This window comes from Octopus bimaculoides, chromosome 2 (assembly GCF_001194135.2).
Source record: "Octopus bimaculoides isolate UCB-OBI-ISO-001 chromosome 2, ASM119413v2, whole genome shotgun sequence".
NCBI classification, from domain to species: Eukaryota; Metazoa; Mollusca; class Cephalopoda; order Octopoda; family Octopodidae; genus Octopus; species Octopus bimaculoides.
Window position 1 is genome coordinate 185,524,066 of NC_068982.1, and position 21,513 is coordinate 185,545,578.

The window sequence follows — 21,513 nt, forward strand, 5'->3', positions numbered from 1 at the left end:
ATACATACATATATATATATATATACATACATATATATATATACATACATATATATATATATACATACATATATATATATATACATACATATATATATACATACATATATATATCATCATCATCATCATCGATTAACGTCCGCTTTCCATGCTAGCATGGGTTGGACAACTTGACTGAGGACTGGTGAAACCGGATGGCAACACCAGGCTCCAATCTAAATTTGGCAGAGTTTCTACAGCTGGATGCCCTTCCTAACGCCAACCACTCAGAGAGTATATATATATAAAGAGAAGAGTACTTGATATATGTAGGATACTAGCAGGGAATTTTCAGTTCCTAATGATTAAGTCTTTTGATGATCTCTACATTATATTTAAATATAATCAGTACTGCTTTAAAAGTTTCAGTTATTTCCCTTCGTTCTTTATCGCACCTTCACCTACATATGGTTTGTTATAATTTTTTGTCATCGCCTTGTTGGAATTTAGCTTGTGACAACTCTTCACTACTTGCCATAATATCTAGGAAAAGAAGTAGTGAAGTAATTTTGGAAAATCAAAATGGGGGATGGGGCAAAAAAGACCGAGGCACACAGCTCTAAACCTTTCCCACCCATTCTTACTGGTCAGTATCAGAAAGTTATCCAATGCAAATTAGGTCACCTAGGAGATGGAAGCTATCAACTACTTCTAGAAAGCATAAACAGGGGGAATGAATATTGCAGTTATTAAAAAATGGTGAGAAGACATGTTTAGACAGCAACAGCACTGATAAGAACACAGCTTATCATCTGAAACTTTTGTGTATTGCTTGACAGAAGCATTGTTTATTATAATAGTGTTTCAGTAATGTTTAGGTGTTGTATTAGTTCTCTGCAATCGTTCTAATACTTGATAGCCATTGTACAATCATTATCTATGACAGTTATAAGTAGTAAAGACTAGAAGAATACATCCGTTTTTAATATATGTACAATTGTGGAGTTTATTGGTTGACAGAAGTATTCATTTGTTAAAATGGTGCTTTAATGACAAATTGATTTCTTCACTCTCATTCTAATATCCAACAGATATTGCATGGACGTTTACCTCATCAATAAGTAGACGGGTTCATCGTACATAGAATGAAGGTATCTAACACAAATACCACTCCAGAGAAACACCCACACACACACTACCTCGTGTACAGACTCACATACACTGCAACAATACAACCCCTTTACACACAGCGTACATGGCATGCACAGATACACATACACTGTAATAGTACTCTCTCCACACAAACAGTACATATCAGGCATATACATATTGGCACACATGCCACTCAAGCACACACACACACACACACACACACACAGTATACCGTGTGTGCCCAAAACACATGCACACACAAAGTACTTCCTGTGCATGCAAGTGTAAACACAGATTACACAATCATCACAACCATACTAACAAAACTAAAAGTAGTGCCAGTTTTCAACAGACCCTCTCTGCCTCAGCATGACCCTGTTGTACAGATGCCAATTAGTAGATATTTTAATCCCAACCCAGCAGGCAACATCTTAATAGATTCCCCTCCCTTTATGTCACATGTAATTATGTGTGTGTATGTGTAAATGTATGTTTGTATATATACACATACTAACTCTACCATGTCTCCTTAACAGGTCTCTGACACCAAAGTTAACCTTTTTGTTTAGTTGTTTAGTTTGTCCATTAGTAGCCTGTGCAGTACTTGACAAACACAGTTAATTAATTACAAACACTAGTATCACTTATACACCAACACCACACCTCCGCCTACCTGCACCACATACACTTGAAGACTACTGGTATGCCAGAACTCTACATCCTTAATACACATCATTTTTCAAAAACTTTGGTAGTTTGTAAAGCAGCACTTGATGGTGGTGGTGGTGGTGGTGGTAAAGGAGGAGGAGAGGGAAACTGGGATGAAAGACACAAACAGATTTCTTTATAACATTTAACCCAGTGTCAAATAAGGAGGAGAGTGGGAGATATAATTAATTGCGGGGATATTGGGGGGAGGAGTACAGGCCAAGGATAACCAAGCAAACTCTGCATCCTCTTGGAAAACAGAGCTAGTCTAATGCCAACTGGTTACTTAAAGTCAGTCATAAGACTCCTAACTACTACACTAAACATGGAGCAGTTTCCTGTCCATCATACACTCAACTTATATCTTTATACCTATCTTTTGATCTTATTTCATTGGTTTTCTTTGCAGTGATAATCTTTTCCCCATTAAATGTTACAGAAATTCTGGGGTTATTCCTATTTCTACATCTGGTATTATTTATCTGCGTCTTCTGGTCTTTGACCTTTTGGTCTAACTTTTCCTAAAGACTTTACTTAGAATGATTATATTAGATTTATTGCTAAATCAACTATTATGAAGGCTAGTTCTTTATATTGAGTCCATCATTATCTTCTCTCAATGTCTTCATCTTACCTGTTCTTGTTTGGAATCCAGTGGTCACGTTTGGGTTGCAATCCCTGCTGGTTGTCTCTTCTAAAATTATTTGTTCAGTTTTGGCAACTGCTTCTTCATCACCAAGACAATGTTTCTTTATTTTTGTTCTATATATACACTCATTGTTCTGCTGAACTTCCATCCCATGTACCTCTTCTAAAGATTATTATTCAAATGACTCATCTTTTTGTTAAATCTCATCCTTTCATTATTGTGTTTCTATAAGAGTTGTTTTTATATTATACAAAACTGATCCTTCTTGTTTTCCCAGACAAAGATGATCTTAATTCTTTTAACTCTTAACAGGTTTATGGTTATTAGAGCATCATCTAGTTCAATTTTTCTTTCTTATTCTTTTGTCACTCTCAACATATTAAGCAGTTGTTTAAGGTCTGGATTGCTTTCCACCGTGACAGGGATGACTTAAAAACTTTCCTAATTTAAGAGAGTAGATGTGATATGGAGGAGATTTGGCTTCTATTTGTAGCAGCAGAACAACTGAGTACATTGTGTCTGCACTGCTTGATCAGATATATTCTTATCATCATCATCATCATCGTTTAACGTCCGCTTTCCATGCTAGCATGGGTTGGACGATTTGACTGAGGACTGGTGAAACCGGATGGCAACACCAGGCTCCAGTCTGATTTGGCAGAGTTTCTACAGCTGGATGCCCTTCCTAAAATAAGATCTTTTCTGTTTGGATTTCACTTTTCAGTTCCTTTAATTTTGTTCCAAACAGGAAGGATTCTATAAGTGCAAATATTTACCATTAATGTTTATAGAAATACATAGGAAACTACAAAAATTTGACAGCAGTCAACTAGGAAAGTTTGTATATGGGTAACAAGTTAGAATTGGTTGTCTTGGTGGAGTTGGTGAGTCTGAGAAAACACTAAATATGATGCAAGTGGCCACCTAGAGCTCAATGGATTGGCTGAAGAGGTAATCTTATATCTACTCTACTCAGCAGATATTTCACCCAAGGTTTAGGAGCAGCAGCAATAAATAGCCAGAAACTCAGACACATTCATTGAAATCCCTCACCTCAAGAATTCTATTGCTGTGTTATTCACTGGCACCACTGGTAGTAACAATACCTACTACTATAACTACATCTTAGAGATGAAACTGGAAACATCTTGATCATTGATGGATCTTTGAAGTTTAGTGTTCCAACAGGAAACAAAGGATTTTACTAAGATTTTAATGTAGCAGGTATTAGATATAAAATACCCAATTTAAGACAGTAAGTACTAACAAATTCAGTGATGACACTTTAAATACACATCACTTTTTAATCCTTTTGAGACACAGTGTTTTTGGTTGGTTGAAATTGTAATTGATGGATGCATGTAGAAAAAAAAAAAAGGATAAAGTGCCAAAAACTACTTTATTAGTATGTAAAACTATATATATTATATAATTTTATATTATATCTACTGAAAGACGATCCCTGATAAATGTTTGTTTCATCGAGCCAATGTGTCACATGGGCCCCGGGTGTCACAAGAAGGTTAAATGACAGATATACAGTTCATGTTCTCTTGGTTGACCTGTTGCTTTTTTCTGACTTGAATTTGTCTTCACAAATATACAAGGACTATATATTTTTCATATTTATCATTATAATCAAGTCAGGCAATAGATGGCAGAATTAGTCGAGTAATGATAAAGAAATAGTTTGTGGTAATGAGGCACATCCCTATATTCTGAGTTCAAATCCCAACAGAATCAACTTTGCATTTCATCCTTACAAGAACATATAAGTACTGTCGAGTACTGTTATTGATATGATCTACTCGTGAGAAATTATTGTTATTAAATATTATAATATTGTAATATTATTGATAAGTCAAAGCAGCAAACTGACAAAATCATTACTGCACTGGAAAAAAAATGCTTAGTGGCAGATCTTCCAACTTTATGTTCCGAGTTCAAATGCTGCTAGGGTTGATAACACATGTACCAGTTGAACACTTGGGGTTGATTACATCAACTCCCAACCCCCACAGAAATTGCTGATATAGTCTACAGAGAGGTTTGTAGATATGGTAGTGCTATAGTAGTAGGAATTAAATTAGACAAAGAATTGGGCAGAAATAATATGGAAAGGAAGAGGAAGAAGATGAGAGAAAAAGTGAGGAGACTCAAAGAAATTTTGAGAAAGAGAATTCTACCCATCAGGCACACACCCAGAATTGACCATATGAGAAACAAGGTATTTGAAGAAGGGATGGGAGTACATTTAACAGGAAATTCACAAGAGTGTGGAAAGTTGTGTAACTGAAAGTTCCACGCCCAGCATCAAGTAGGCACATCCTTTAGCAATTCTTCCTCTCCTTTGTATGAAGCCATCTCACATTGATACACACTTGTAAGTAGTGTGTTGAGTATAAAATCAGTAAACAGAAAGACCACAATTGACAGCTCATGGGTTAAATTGTTCTGTAAATTTAGACATTTGCATAATCAGTGGAATAAGATAGGTGACCCCTTGCCAACAGTAAACAACTAATCTGTTTTGCAAGTAATCAAAGCAATGATAGCAAGATCTTACTCAAGGAAGGATTTAACAGAGTACTGCTAGGAATAGTAATCCAGAAATGTAAACCTCCAGCTACCAAATTCACTCACACGGCTTTGGTTGGCCCAGGATTACAGAAGACACTTGCCCAAGGTTCCACACAATGGCATTGAACCCAAGACCACAGCCATGGGGAAAAAAAGGGGATAATTGATTATGATCATGAGTGTGCTCAATCAGAACATATATGAGGTTAAAGAACAACAAACAGTGTGTGTGTGTATGTGTGTGTGTGTGTGGAGAGAGAGAGGGGGAGGGGGAAGAGAGAGAATCCTGCAGAAACAACAGCAGTGTACATATACACCTGGCTACAAAAAGTACACATCAGAAGATAAAGTACAGAAAGAAAATTGTAATGATTCAGAATAAACTAAGTCACACATACACACATACAAACTACCATTCCACCTCTATTTCTTTTACCCCCTATCTCCTTCAACCTCTGTGACTAAACCACCCTCTACTTAGAATTGCAACTATCAAAAATTTATTGAATAAAAGGAAGGGAGAAAACAGTAAAATAATCAATTCTAGAGAAAAAAAAATTCCAAACACCTACACTGCAGGATGGAAGTGGAAGAGGCTGAGGAGTAGTGGCTGCTATGGTGATCTGATGTCAACATGACTAATCCATCTGTTAGTCAGCAGGGGTTGGAGAGGGAAAGTAACAATGTAATTAAAATACTTTAAACACACCAGCTGACAGACTATTGAACAAGGAAGAAACAGAAAGGCAAATAGTTAGTTGGATAGACAGACAAATACATAGACACGGATAGAGAGAGAGAGAGAGAGAGAGAGAGAGAGAGACATGGACAAACACAGAGATACATACAGACACACACACAGATGGGAAAACAGAGATAAAGATAGATAAATAGATGATAGAAAAAGACAGATTGATATACATAGATAGATAGAAAAAGACAGATATAGACAAATAGACTAGCATTACTAAGGTAGCCATGTCCTCATGGTGACTGACTAAAAAGACCTCATAACGCCACTGCTCATTTGTCTGCATCGTTAGAGAGTGACAAACAAGAATGATAGAGATTAGAGGGATCTGTGATGGTGAGAGGAGTGATAAGAATACTCAGAATTACATATATACATACATCATTTAACGTCAGTTTTCCATGCTAGCATGGGTTAGACATCTCTCTCTCTCTCTCTCTCTCTCTCCCTCACACACACACACACACACACACACACACACACATATATATATATATATATACATACATATATATACGACGGGCTTCTTTCAGTTTCCACCTACCAAATCCACTCACAAGGCTTTGGTCGGCCCGAGGCTATAGTAGAAGACACTTGCCCAAGGTGTCACGCAGTGGGACTGAACCCAGAACCATGTGGTTGGTAAGCAAGCTACTTACCACACAGCCACTCCCGAGCCTTGTATATATTGGAATGAGACAGTTTGGTACAGCTGCTTGGATGCAGACGATTTGGCACAGCTAATCAAACATTCAGCCTATTTTAGTGACAGTACTTGTGACAGAGGTACACACACACACATAGAGAAATATACATAGTTGTGTAAATTGGATGGGTTATTGATGAGACAAGTCTTGCTGCGAAAACTAAAATGAAAAGGGATGAGACAAAGATCCTGCTAAGTAAACAATACATGTAAACATTCAACATTGCACTGTTGGCAGAACATGACAGGTAACTGAACATGGATAAGCTAACAGTCTATTATGATTAGGTAGGAGTATAATCCATTATCTTAACTTTAGTATATGACAAGTGCATTATTTTACCAGACTGGGAAACATAAAGGGCCAAAATCTCAGTGGAATTTGAACTCAGTAAACATTGATTTGAAATAGAAACATCCAACTAACAGACTGTATAATCCAACAATAGAGCCTCTATGTAGTCATTTGGCCTGTTAGAAAGAGTTGCCAAATCTACCTAAAATCACACAATGTTAAAAATGGAAGGATGCATTTGGATATGTAGTTCCACATGGATTTTGTTGGCACTCCATCGCTTAGGACGTCGAGGGTTCCAGTTGATCCGATCAACAGAACAGCCTGCTCGTGAAATTAACATGCACTCCACAGACATGTGTACCCTTAACGTAGTTCTCGGGGATATTCAGCGTGACACAGTGTGACAAGGCTGACTCTTTGAATTACAGGCACAACAGAAACAGGAAGTAAGAGTGAGAGGAAGTTGTGGTGTAAGAGTACAGCAGGGTTTGCCACCATCCCCTGCCGGAACCTTGTGGAGCTTTAGGTGTTTTCGCTCAGTAAACACTCACAACACCCGGTCTGGGAATCGAAACCGTGATCCTATGACCGCGAGTCTGCTGCCCTAACCACTGGGCCATTGCGACTCCACCCACATGGATTATGTCTGTAACATAATGGGTATGGTTAGAATGTCTTTGCTTAGAGAACAGCTGGATCATGACTGAGTTGAAGCTCAACAACAGACATATCACACAATGAACAAGTGTGTGTGTGTGTACAGTAGTCTCAAATCTTTGAGAATTGTGATTGGATTGTATCCAGAGGTACTGGGCCCTTAGATTCTTATCTAGCATTTGAAGGATTGGCCGTGAGCCACAGCTCAGAGAAGAGTTGACTTGTGTGTGGTTGGGGTGATGGACAGTAATGTACTGCTCAACAATGTCAGCAAAGGAAAGAATAGTAACAACCACTTATGGGCACATATGGATAAATATCTAATAAATATTACTAACATTCCACCCACCCACCCCACCACTATCACTGAAATTAACACACCACTAACACAACCAGCCATATCACACCAGTAATCACCACTGCCATTTTAATCACAATGTAAACTAAAAATGTAACTCCTTGATGAAATCTAAAATTAGCCATTTAATTACTTTAATTACATATATATATATATATATATAGAAAGAAGTGGTGGTGGTGGTGGTGGTGGTGGTGGTGGTAGTCGTTGTGATGTTGTGGTTGATTACAGTAGTTTTAAAGATGTTAGACATAGGTCAGTGTGTAGTGTATATAAGGTTTTCATAAGTATGTAAATATATATTCATTGAAGAAATGTGAGAAAGTGGGTGTACTTCATTATCTGTGTGTGTGTGTGTGTGTGTGTGTGTGCATATATGTGTACATGCTTCATTATTTGCACGTGTTCTATTGTATTTAAGTGTGTGTATGACAGTATGTGTACGTTTGAGAGACAGAGAGATTGAAAGAATGTGTATTGTGCATGTATTATTAGCTGTAAATTTGGGGCCCCTAAGCAATAATCACATATCCAGAGCAGAAGTAGTCGAATATCACACTAATAGTACCAGCCACACCACAACACAATTTGTCAGATGATAATCTACCCATTTTAGCCAGCATGAAGGTATACTACCCGACACTATTTTGGTATTCTGTTTTGGCTATTAAAGTATCCTCTTATACTGTTAATCTACCTATCAGCTCAATCTCAGTTCTAGTGCAGATACAATTAGAACACAACAGAGTGCAAATTCTAAACTACTACCACCATCCCTGCTAGAATCAGCTCTCCATCTCAGAAACTACTGAGGTTAGGGCACTACAAAACCCCTCTAAAACTGCATGAATTATTAAACAAAATAAAACAGTTTCTTTTGTTTCCTCCAAATCTTTTTTTTTTCTTTTAAGCAAGTTTGTATTTCAAGTATTTTTTACTGAACAAACTAAGTTATATCTTTATCTGTTATTTATTTGTTTCAGACTGTGGTCATGCTGGGGCGCCATCTTGTAGGGCTTAGTCGAACTGACTCCAGTACACATTTTTTAAGTCTGGCCTTATTTCAATCATCTTTTACTGAACTGCTAAGTGGACATAAACAAACCAGCATGGCCTGTCAAATAGTCAGGTGTGGGGACAAGCACACACATATATATCATCATCATCATCATCATCATCGTTTAACGTCCGCTTTCCATGCTAGCATGGGTTGGACGATTTGACTGAGGACTGGTGAACCGGATGGCTGCACCAGGCTCCAATCTGATCTGGCAGAGTTTCTACAGCTGGATGCCCTTCCTAACTTCAGGTCGACCCTGTCCAAGAAAGCAGGGTATGATTAAAGGGAGATATAGCTATTATTCTTACCATTTGTAGCAACTGTATAGATTGTGTTCAACATAATTACTTTAGCTTTTGGTGGTTATAACAGTTAATAGTATAAAACACAAACTAATACACCCAATCCTTCTTCCTGTGATCTCACAGGTCATTGAGTATCTATGAAGAGCATGGCCATAATCCCTTCATTTGAAACAATGCTAGATAGAAGGAAATACACTCCTCATTACCTCCCCAATAGTTAGAAGAGAAAACAGTTGTGGTCACAGTAAGACATTTCCTTTTTATGTTGATGTGTAGAAAACTTGTCAATGTTGTCCCTAAAAAATAAAAACAACCTCCCACAAAAAAAACAAAAAAACACATTGAGGATTACAATTGTTATATGCACAAAATGGAGGCTGTTAGTATACTGTGGAGGAGAAGAGGGCTGCCGTACATCATCACTAATTTCCCCAAATTTCTATTGTTTTGTTCTATTTCCATTTACTGTAACCTATTAACTATTTGATGTTTTTTAGTTGGAGTTAATTAGTTGTATGAATGTATGATTAGTCAGTCACAGATAAACAAACATGCAGACCAAATTCCTGCTGCCTACCCTCATTTACCCTACAGATGTTTAGGCTGGGCACTGACCACATCAATCTCAACCACTCTAAAAAGGCTTGAAATGGTTGTCAGTACTACCTCTCCTCCTTTGACTAAATTGCAAACAACAAAACAAAACAATAATAATGTCTCAAAGGAAATATTGAGTGAAAACAATCCTAAAATAGTTCTTTGTTTGACTATAAAAATACCAACAAAGAAATTAACAATATCTCCAATCTCTTCTTTATTTAAGAGATGAGGAACTATGTACATTATTTACCACAAGCCGACCTTTACTGGACGATACCTCAACCTCAATTCCCACCATCCATACAGCGTAAAGAGAAAGATTGCTCAGTGCCTAAAAACATTGTGCAAAGGATCAAGCTCAATAACAATCTGTTAAGCAACAACTACCCCACAAATATACTATCCACTCCAATTATGAAGAAGAGAGAGAGGACGAGGTCAATAAACTGTCCACAGTCTGTCTACTCTATGTGAAAGGCCTCTCGGAAAAGATATGCGGCCCATATGACATCAGGACAGTATTCAAGAGCAATGCAACACTTTGCAAATATCTTCTTCGCGTAAAACCACCAATAAAAGAGAATATGACCAAAGACTGCGTGTACTCCATCCCATGCAGCTGTGGTAGGTTATACAAAGGCGAAACATGCCGCCCCCTCAAAATAAGGGTAGATGAACATCGCAAAGCTGTGACACAAGGAGATATTGATGGCTCGGGTATAGCTGATCATGTATGGCAAAATGGAGACCACCTCCCCCTGTGGGATGAAGTTAAAATAATAGACAGAGAACACCACTGGAAAATATGAAAACTAAAAGAAGCAGCACATATGCTAGGACACAACAACCTCCTAAGCAGACCGAGTGCAGATATCAGCAGCAAATGGGAACCGGTATTAAGGAAGGATAGAAAAAAATATTAGATTTATAATCCTTAAAATTCACTCTATAACTACCCACGGGCATATGGTGTAGTGGTTAAGAGCATGGGCTACTAACCCCAAGATTCTGAGTTCGATTCCAAGCAGTGACCTGAACAACAACAATGATAATAACATTGAAAAATACCTTAGGAATGAGAACCCAGGTTCGAAATTTCCCCAAGACACCTGAAGAAGGCTGGAGGGTATATCAGCCAAAACATTGTGTTAACAACAAACAAGATGAGGACAAATATCCGTCAAATGTAAATAATCTCCAATCTCTTGTTCTTATTCATTTTGTATGTAAATTCATTTGTTCAGCTGATAAACAGAACTTCATTCCCACCAAAAATTTTTATTACATAATCCAGAAAAAAGATCTAATATTTGCCAAACCATAAGTTTATATCTAAGGATTAGGCAAGGCACTAAAAAGTATCTTTAACGAAGTTATCAGTGTATTTCTTCAGCCACTTGCTTGCAACAATGTGGACCATGTTAACAGAACGATAACCAATAATATCTGGTGTTGATGTACAGAAACAAACTTCATCAACAATCCTAAAATAGTTCTTTGTTGTGACAAAGACAGTAACAATCTCTCCAGCTTCTCGTTTTCATTTAGTTTGCAAGAAATCCAGCTTTTTCCACCTTCACACACAAAACACTTTTAATCTTTATAGAAACTCTTGACATATAATCAGTTCAATGAAAATCTTTACAAAGCACTCATTTCAAAGGCTACACATGCAGGTCTTTCATCTTAACATGCGTCAACATGGGCTTTGTTTAAAAATTATCCAAATTATTTGGATAGTGGTGAAGGGCAGTTGTTGATTAGCAGTCCTGTATAACCAGATATATAGAATAACAAATCCCTTGGTTAGCAATTTAATTCTTATTTCTTGAACTGAGATTGAAACATGTTCATAGTTATCTTTTGCCTGCAAACCAAGATTAAACTTTCTAAGCACACTAATTTCTGGAAATTATATTCCCTTTTCATTCAGAGTTACTAACAAATGTTGCTAGCTGTTTTAATCCTTCTGCAATTAAGAGGGAAATTTCAGTTAAGAAATGTTTGCATTCAGCATCAAGTACATGACACTTTATTTCATATAAAATGTTGACACACAGAATAAGTAGTGTGAAGTCATTTAAGAAGTTAAAATAGCATCTTAATAAGAATTATTTCATAAAATCCTAGGGAATGAGCATATAGAACAAACATGCATACAAAGAAGATGTATATAGTTTTATGTTATACATGGAAAGCCTGTAAAAGTCTATAGCATGCACAGGTAGCTGTATGGTTAAGAAGTTCATGTAACTGACCCATAACCTGTTAGGATTATTAACACATGAAATAACTGACAAAAACTTTCCACAACTCAACAGATAATACACTCAAAGTATATAATAGAAACAGAGCTTGACATTATGGCCATGTGGTCAATAACTCAGCACTTTATCACACACAGAGGCACAAACAATATGTGATCGTTTAACGTCCGTTTTCCATGCTGGTATGGGTAAGACGATTTGTGAGAGAATCAAATTAATGCTATAAATTACAGGCATTCCCTACGTTATGGCTACTTCAAATTTACCAGATTTCATGTTTAAAGAAACTCAGGTGAATTTAATTCTAAAAACTACTTTCTTCATAGCAAAAGGTTGCTCCTTGGTGTTTCAGCTGAGATTAAAGCATATTCAGCGATCTGAAAACTATAGTCGTCTTTGTGTGTGTGTGCATGTGTTTCTGCAAGTGCTTGGGTATGCATCACTATAAACAAAGAAGGTGAGGATTGAAATATTTGTGTTTCTATATATTTTGGGGTGTCACAATGAGTATATATATCTATCTCTATAAATCCACCTTCACCACCACCACACCATCATCAAAACCAGTATAACCACTGCCAATACCAACCCACCAACTCTTTAATGAATAACAACAAAAACAACTATACTATGACCAAGAAAAGTAACTGCATTTAAAATAAAAGACAATCACATGAGGTAACGATGTACCCTAGAGTATTTTAAAGTTGAATGAAATATCTTTGATCCCAGGTCAGTAAGGATTGACTTGAGACTAAATAGCATCAACAATGCAATGAACAAGAACAATATAACCAACAACCCCCTTCCCCACCAATTACCATTACCAACATCAAAACCAATACAGCCAACATAACCACCAACCATCAACTTTTGCATAACTAACAATGACAATAGAGTGTGAGTGAGAGAGAACTAAAAGAAGTGCCAGGGGGAAAGTGCCCATGAATTTGGTAATCTTTCAACTGTCATCATGCAATACTTCCATCCATCTCATTTCAATTCTTACATCTCAATTATTTTACTCTCATAAAGCAGATTTTCCTGATAGTATTTTTTTTTACTACATATTTGTTGTGGATAATTGTTGACTGTCGCCACTGTTGAAATTACCCGCAATTCAAGATGTCTAGAAAAAAAGCTATTAAGTGGAACTGAAGGTCGTAGTGCAAACTATAAAGGGATTATGTACACTGGATATTATATTTGAATCTTTAAGAAGGATTGATGTGGGAGAAAAATTAGCCATATTAAAAAAACATTATAGTTTGCAAAGCCTGCAGAGGGAATAATACATGTCAATAAAGAGAAAATTAAGGGCTTCAGAAACTATCTAAATTTTATTTGTTTATGAACCAAACATAATGCTTAAAGTGAAATAGCTTTTGAGCATACAGATTGTGGTTCAGATTCAATGTAATTATGCCAATATGCATGATGGTAATTAAAAAAAAAACAGTCAAAAGTTTGTACGATGATTTGCAGAGAAAGGTGAAACTTCTAATGAAATTTTTTTTATTTTTGCTAATAAAAACTGGGTTGGAAGGTTCAAGAAGTACTTGAATTCACACAACATGAAAGTAACTGATGAAGCTGCCAGTGCTGATAGAGAAACTGCTAATTATCCTTAGCAACTGAAAGAAGTGAATGCTTAAAGGAGCTTACACACCAGAGTTAGTATACAATGTTGATGAAACTGCACTTTTATTTCTTGAGAAGAAAATTCAAAACCAGGATTTACTACTTCTAAAACTCATTAAATGCTTCTTCTGGCGATAAGAAATTGAAGCTACTAGTCATATGTCACTCTGGAAATTGAAGAGCTAAGGGTTATGCAAAGTTCAATTCATTTCTGATTTGATGTTCAGATAAGAAGGTATGAATGACTATGCTTTAGAAAGGTGCAGTGCCAGTCCTATTGCCAACAAAACATTGCTGCTTTTAGATAATGCTCTAAGTCATATGGTGAACTTAAATGAGCTTTCTGATAATATGAAAACAGAATATATCCCCAAGAATACAACTTCTTTGTTCCAACTAATGGATCAAGATGTCATAGTTTCAAAGGAAGCAATTGACAGGGAAAATAAAACTAGTTAGAAACTTCTGAAAGAAGTTCAACATAATAGATGCTGAAGTTAACATAACTGAATCCTGGGATGAAGTGAGACCCTCAACTTTGAATGGTGCTCAGAAAAATATTTGGCTTGGTTGACCCAAGACCTTACAAGTTTTCTAGAAGCAGAAACTCTACATGATATTTGGAAAGATATAATGGTGTGGCAGAGTTTGAAGAAGTCAAAAGTGTATTGTGTGTTTGAGTTGCTAGTGCCCCATGGAGAAAGTTTATCAAACAAGGAGCTGATACTGTTGGAACAAGAACAAGATGAGAAGATGGAAAGTCACTTAAAATAATTGCAAAGAATATTGCTAAAGAGGAATGTGTGCAAGTTTTTACTTATAACTTAAGTCATAAACTAAATTAAAAACTACAAGTTTACCATGATTGTGGATCCTGCTCTGAGCTGTACAAAGAGACGATGAGCCATAAACATAAAACAAGTTTAGATATATTCTTAATCATTTAAGTAGATGTTGATGAATTATAGGATAGCCTCCCACTCACCATTGCAACTCTAATTCTACAATCACCACCTCACATTCAGTGATCAATATCTTTTGTGGTGAGAACGTACCCTATTACGCTATTACAACTGTTAGCAGTTCTCTAACATATTTCTCTTCAAATGTTCTTATGTATACACATTGTACTGTATATGATTAGAAATTGTTATTTTCATGCATAAAAGCAATCATGTTGCTTGTTTTGTTGCGTTGAAAATAATTCTTCAAAATGCATCCTCAGTTTATAAAATGAAAATCAAAGGGAAAATTTGTTTTGTGTTGCAGTAGGATTTTCAGTAATGCATTACACTTGCAATGAAGGGGATTCCTATATTTTCCTCTTTCACCCATACCTTTTCTGTATACATGTTTAGTTGAAATACATAAATCTGTTCCATGTTCAATCTGAGATACTCTCTCCATCTGCCATCCATACACACACACACACACACACAAAAAAAAAAGGATCAGGTTTAAGTCAGTCATGATCAAAGATAGTGCAACTATGACTTTACTGTCTCTTATTTAAACAGTATTGAACATATTAAACTACATTAGCCAATGTGTTTTGTTTTTTTTAAGTGGGAGAATGTGTTTTGAAGAAGATCTGACTACTATTTCTGGCATGTTCAGTGACGAGAGAAACAGTGAATTAGAGAAACTTTTCAGTTACTGGAGCCTTTATTACCTCCCCCTTAGCGAAGGCAGAGGTATTGTTCACAGTTGTGTTTGTTTGTTTGTCCATGGGCAAGATATCTCAAGAACTGCTGGATGGATCCGGCCTCATGACTGGCACAAACTAATTAAATTTTGAGATCAATCTGGTACCAGACAAAGGATTCTGGATTATTTGTTATGTTTACTTTACATGATTACAATCTTTCAAGTCTTTCTCAATTATTTCCATTTAGGCTGTTTCCAAAGTTTTTATTTTCATTTCTCTATTATTAATTTTACTTGCATCTATCTTAGTAGAAACTGATGGATAAAGAAATCAAACTACATAAACAAACGGCAGCAGAACCATTCAGAAATTAAGTAACACTAACATGTTTTTATAATATATGTATATTATGCATACATATTAATATTTTACAGTATACTTACTTATATACATACATCTATACATTGATCTAAAACAACAGGAATGCTAAAGGAAGGCTGGAATTTAAGAGAAGAGAAAACCAAAAGGTTTCATGCTATTCATTTAAAAATTCCTAAGTAGAACTTATTATTACCTCCTCCTTTGAAACTATTTTGAATGGTGAATCTGTTAAATTTGGATTGTATTAGATAAAGATAAACTATTTATTATTGTTACTAAATTTTCTACAGCCACCTTCACATTCCATGACTACCATTAGGATTGATCAGGTACCGGAAAAGGATCCTGGATTATTTTTCTGGTCTTTTTACTTAATTTTTGAAAGCAGCCAGGTTCATTTTTAGTTTTCTCGTTTGTGAGAGAAGTCAAGTTTACTTCAGATATTCTCATTTTAAAAATCATCTCTGGCTAATCGTTGAGAGGACGCTGGTGTTGCCATAGCAGAGTTTTGCACTGTCTGAGTGCACTTGCTTAATTTGTTTTTAATGATTTAGTCAAGAGGAAGGGCAGTACTCAAAGTCTCTGAGACTAATAAGTAGAAGGGAGGAAGTTTTCCTCAGACCAGTGACTTGGCCTGAATGTTTGCAGAGTAGATTCCAATGGCCAAGTGGTGATATTAAACCAGCGGTTGGATTAAATCTTGCATCTAAAGGCAGGAATGATTATTTTAACAGGTAGCCACACAAGTTTTCTATCATAGTACCACAATCCAGATCTATGGTAGAAACTTGCCTAAAGTACTTTGCAATGTTGTGGCAGTCTAGCTCCAGGGTTTTATGGATCTAGCAGGCCTTTGTCAAAATCTTACAGCTGTGACCATTCTGCCCTTTATTCAGACAGTGTATCCAGTAGCATATTGTCGAATGCGTCTTTCCATTTTTAAAGGCAATAAAGTCAGTTGAGATTTAGCTGCTATTTCTGAGAGGTTGAGTGATGATATAGGTTCCTCTCTATGGCTTATGTATGTCTGTACATGTATCTGTTCTTTTTGCTTTTTATTTAGATTGGCAGAGATAAGATTTATACTAATAAAATGTTAGATTATATCCATATATCAACAGGAATTGATTATTCATTTTAACAAAAAGGAAGTCTGTGTTTGTTATATAGCAGAAATGGCTGACACATTAGAGAAATAGTTTCTGTTTTGAAACTGTGCTCTACACTGTTTTAAGTTCAAATCCAACTTGTGTTGGCTTTGTTATTTGATCCTCGGGGATTTATAACACGAGAACCAATATATACTGGACTTATTTAAATCAACTTAATAAAAAAAAATCATTGTGCAACCACAACAGCAGTAACAAATGTCACACCCATAATAATGTGGCCGCAATTTTCAGCAAAGTCCACTGAGAGTTAATTGGACATCATCATGTTAGTGTTGATGTTGTTGTTGCTGTATCTAACATTCTGCTAGGATAGATATTTCAACCAGGAACGCAACTTAAGCAATAACTGGGCCAACTTGAAACTTGAATCCTAAAAATTCTAACACATTCACTGAGATAAACAGTGTAAATAAAACAATCCAAAAGATATGGTTGAATATTTTGATAATGAAGCTTCTGTGGAATTGGGGTGGGACATTAGAATTAGGCCACTCTAAATGCTGAGAAATGGCAGACAGACATTTACGGATATTTCAACCATACCTTCAACAAACATAAATAACAATAATTAAATAATGACTTTATCAATCTCCTCCCACATTCTTTCATGAGTTTTCCTTTCTTTAATTACTTTTTAAATGAGAAGCAGCTTTGCCCCAAATTGCAGAAACATTTAAATGTACAAATTATCGTCATTCTTCTTATCACTCGTCACCAATGCCGCCGCCACCACCACCACCATCTTTGACATTATAAAATGTTAGGGTTGCAGCAACAGGAAGCCAAATTCAATTTATTTTTATCAAAACTCACTCAGGAAAGTACAACTCAAGATGTTAATTATTCCAAATATTTCAGATTTTCACTAACATCATCATCAACCTAATATTCAAAGCCCTCTTATTCTAAAACATTGCTGTTTAAAATGTTTGTTACTTCAATACTTTTAGTATTTTTTCACATATTTTTATTGTTGTTGTGTATTGTTGATTTTGTTGTCCTTATATAAAAACTTATTGCAACTGACTTTTTCAACACTGGCACAGGGCTATATTTATAAGCAGCAGGCATAGTTCATAAGACTGACCCTTAGAATATTACTGGTACTTTTTTGCAATTATATATTTCAATCATAATCATAGAATTGTTTAACGCACAATCAAATGTACCATTAATAACTATTACATACATCATCTGCATGTGTTTGTGTGCGTGTGTGTGCTTTCATGTGTATTTGGAAGTGGTCCCAAATTGCCACTGAGCAATTGTTCTACTCTTGGAGGCAGAGATAATTTCAATAAATCAAGAATTAAACGTGTAGGATATTTATTAGACCCTAATCTTTGTTGTTCAAATGTCACTGTCCACACTAAATTATTTCTCTTGGCTCATTTTCATTTCATTTATGCAAATTATCTAATCTAAAAATGTGGTTTTTTCCCCCTTTTTTTTTGTATACGTCTAAGTGTCCCATCTGTTGAAGATAAGACAACTGGTACTGATGACAACTACCAAAACAAACATCACCAAGCTGTCCCCTTGTCTCCCTACAATCAGACTCTTTTTCTTAATAGCATGTCGATTTTGAAGAATTCGTGAGATTATCTCCACTTCTCATTTGGAATTAGTCCCAGTTACCATCAAGCAAGTTGCTCTACTCCCTCTAGTAAGTTGTTCTACTTTTAATAACATCTATGCCAGCGACACATAAGAAGCACCCGTGCTGGTGACACATAAAAGGTACCCAGTACACTTCATGGAGTGGTTGGCATTAGGAAGGGCATCCAACCATAGAAACCAAGCCAGAACAGACTGGCACCTGGTGCAGCTCCAGTCGAACTATCTTACCCATGCTAGCATGGAAAAGACGCTAAATGATGATGATGTAAGAGAGATAGGTACCATTAGCCTTATCTGTAGCATGGTTCACACTGGTTTACAATAAAAACGAAATCTCCCCCTCTAAACAGCTTGATCTGGTTTCATCCTCTGGAGTCCTAATATTCTGATGTCTGCACCAATTCCCCTCCCACAGCCACCATTGCATCTCTCTTGGTCTATCACTCTACACTCTATGAGTACTTTCTTCTAACATCACAACAGATCTATTTACTGAGTATATACCATCCAGTCACAATACAAGTCAATAACTAAGCGCTCTTAACTTTGAAGCTGTCACTTTTTTCAACTGTTCCTATTACATGGTTTATATTTTACATTTACTCTAAACATAATCCTCTCCAGTTGCTGCTGATTCTGGCATTCTTTGTTACACACTCCTCAGTGCCCCATACAATCACACACAAAGAAACTTATTTCTAACAGAAGTAGAAGGCACTAAAATGCTTCCGATCCCAACTCAAGCTTTATTATTATTATATCATCGAGATAACAGCTGGTATCTACTGCTCGCAGCTGCCCTCCCAGTAGCTTAATAAAGTGAATGCTATTATATTTAATGAAGCAAGATAAGAAATTCTAATTAATTACAGTTATGCTTTTAATGATGGGAACAATCATTATCTAAATGACCAACTTTAGTTTTTTATAAAAAAAAAAAAAGACTCAATTTAAATAAGGAAAATTAAATAAGGAATATAGTAAATCTGATCTTCAGTATTATGGTGACAACTACGAACAGATGAAAATTTAATTCAAATTTCTTTGTTTACTGCATCAAATATGTTAAAAGCCACTTTACTACCAAGTTTTTATGCTGTAGGTGTACCCAGGTATTTTTTAAAGATTTCTTTATTTATAATTATCATTGTTAGTTACTTCAGATCCTTTGTCAGCCAACTATTAACAATGATATGGTGTATTGGTTACTGTATTATTGCCACAAGCAGCAGTAGCATAGCTAAAGTATATGCCGCCTGGGGCAGCTTTGAGCAACCCCTTCCCTTGCAGCAATACAACTTATCCAGACTTATACAGCAGACCCAAAAGTGCAACCTCCATAAAAACATCACCTGGGGGTCGTCCCCCACCTTACCACCTCAACACTACTGACTAGAAAAATAATACAGCAAATAATAGAGATAGAGAGAGAGTATGTCAGCAAACAGCAAATACAGCTGCTCTCTTTTACTAGGTTAATGTGTTTTATAAAAATATGTTCAATAGCAAAAGACATTGATTTTCATAGGAATGGATGAACTAGAAATGAGGATTGAGGAACGTGAAAGGATTTAGGTGAACATTTCCCACTATTTCCCTTATACTCAGAAAGTAGAAACTATATATAGTTCCAACTTAAAAGCAAAGCCAGGTGCATATTGTGTATATCTCCTCAGCAATGCACTAATCATTATGCCCAGTATGGCGACTCTCTGGAATTCTCCCTTTGCACATTTTTCCTATAATCAACTTGCAACTGCTTAACAGGAAAATTAACTGCATCAATCTCATCAGCTTCGATGGTTTATGAAGGCCATGAGTGCATCCCTTCCTTGAGACCAATTCAATAAAGATATTTAAAAAAATGTTTTGACAAGGTTAAGTGGGTAGATAAAAGATATTCTTTTGAAAAGCCACCAGCCTAACACAGTTATTATTTCCAGGTACACATACATGATTGGCAAATTCAGTCATCATCGCCTGTTCAGATACATTTTGCCCTGTCACTACTGCCACTACAACACTCTTTGTTTCTCTGAACAAGTTAGCTGTATACTCCCATCCCCAATCATCATGTTGATTGTGTCTTGCCTCAGCGACATCACAAAAAACACCCTCTTGGTCCTTCTTTCTCAGAATCATCATCATCATTTAACATCCATCTTCCATCCTGGCATACCTTACAGAAATTTCTTTTTTTTAACAGATGCACATGAACTGCACCTACCTCACTAATCTGTAATGTCCTAAAAAGGACTTGTCGTCCTTCTTCAAAGAAGGTGATCTTTGAACATTCCACAGAATGAAGAACAAAAGCAGTCAAAATTGGCAGATAAACTCAGGTGTGTTGGTAGCTGTCCACTACTGAAAGGGTGCTCCATAGCATCACTTCAAATAAGTCACACTTTGGATGCTTACTGCCCAACCATAGAATCAGTATGACTTGACCTGTCCTTACCTGCTGTGTATAGCACAGTTCACAGACAGTGTTACAAGAAACTGCAAATGCTATCACCACTTGAATTTTCTTTGCAAACAATACAATATTGTCAATAAGCCCATCATTATCAAATGATTGGAGCTGGTAGAGGTACATCACTTAAATTATCTGGGCAATACAGTTAGATGATAAGCGATGATAAGTGATGAACTAGAATGAGCCATGTCAGTTTGGCATTTAGAAGACAGAGGGGCAACTGTGAAACAGCAATCATGCCATAATCCAGATGAGAGTGCCAGTTATACCAGGTATTTATCCAACTTATACATATTGGCAGGACTGATGATATACCTCAAACATGCTTAAAGAAACTGCATGTGTTCATGAGACTCATGAAGATCATGGGCAAAGGAAACAGCCTGGAGAAAGCTAAATTTCCTAGCATGAAAGAGATATAGATGGAAAGAAACCACTTCCATTCTTTTGTTTCAGTCATTTGACTGTGGCCATGCTGGAGCACTGCCTTTAGTTGAGTAAATCA

General features: G+C 36.2%; 1 protein-coding gene across 1 annotated transcript in view; it reads right to left on the reverse strand.

Moving 5' to 3' along the window:
- LOC106872594 (inactive Rho GTPase-activating protein 11B-like) overlaps nt 1–21,513 on the reverse strand; it is a 42,360-nt gene that overhangs the window by 10,360 nt on the left and 10,487 nt on the right. The window lies entirely within an intron of this gene.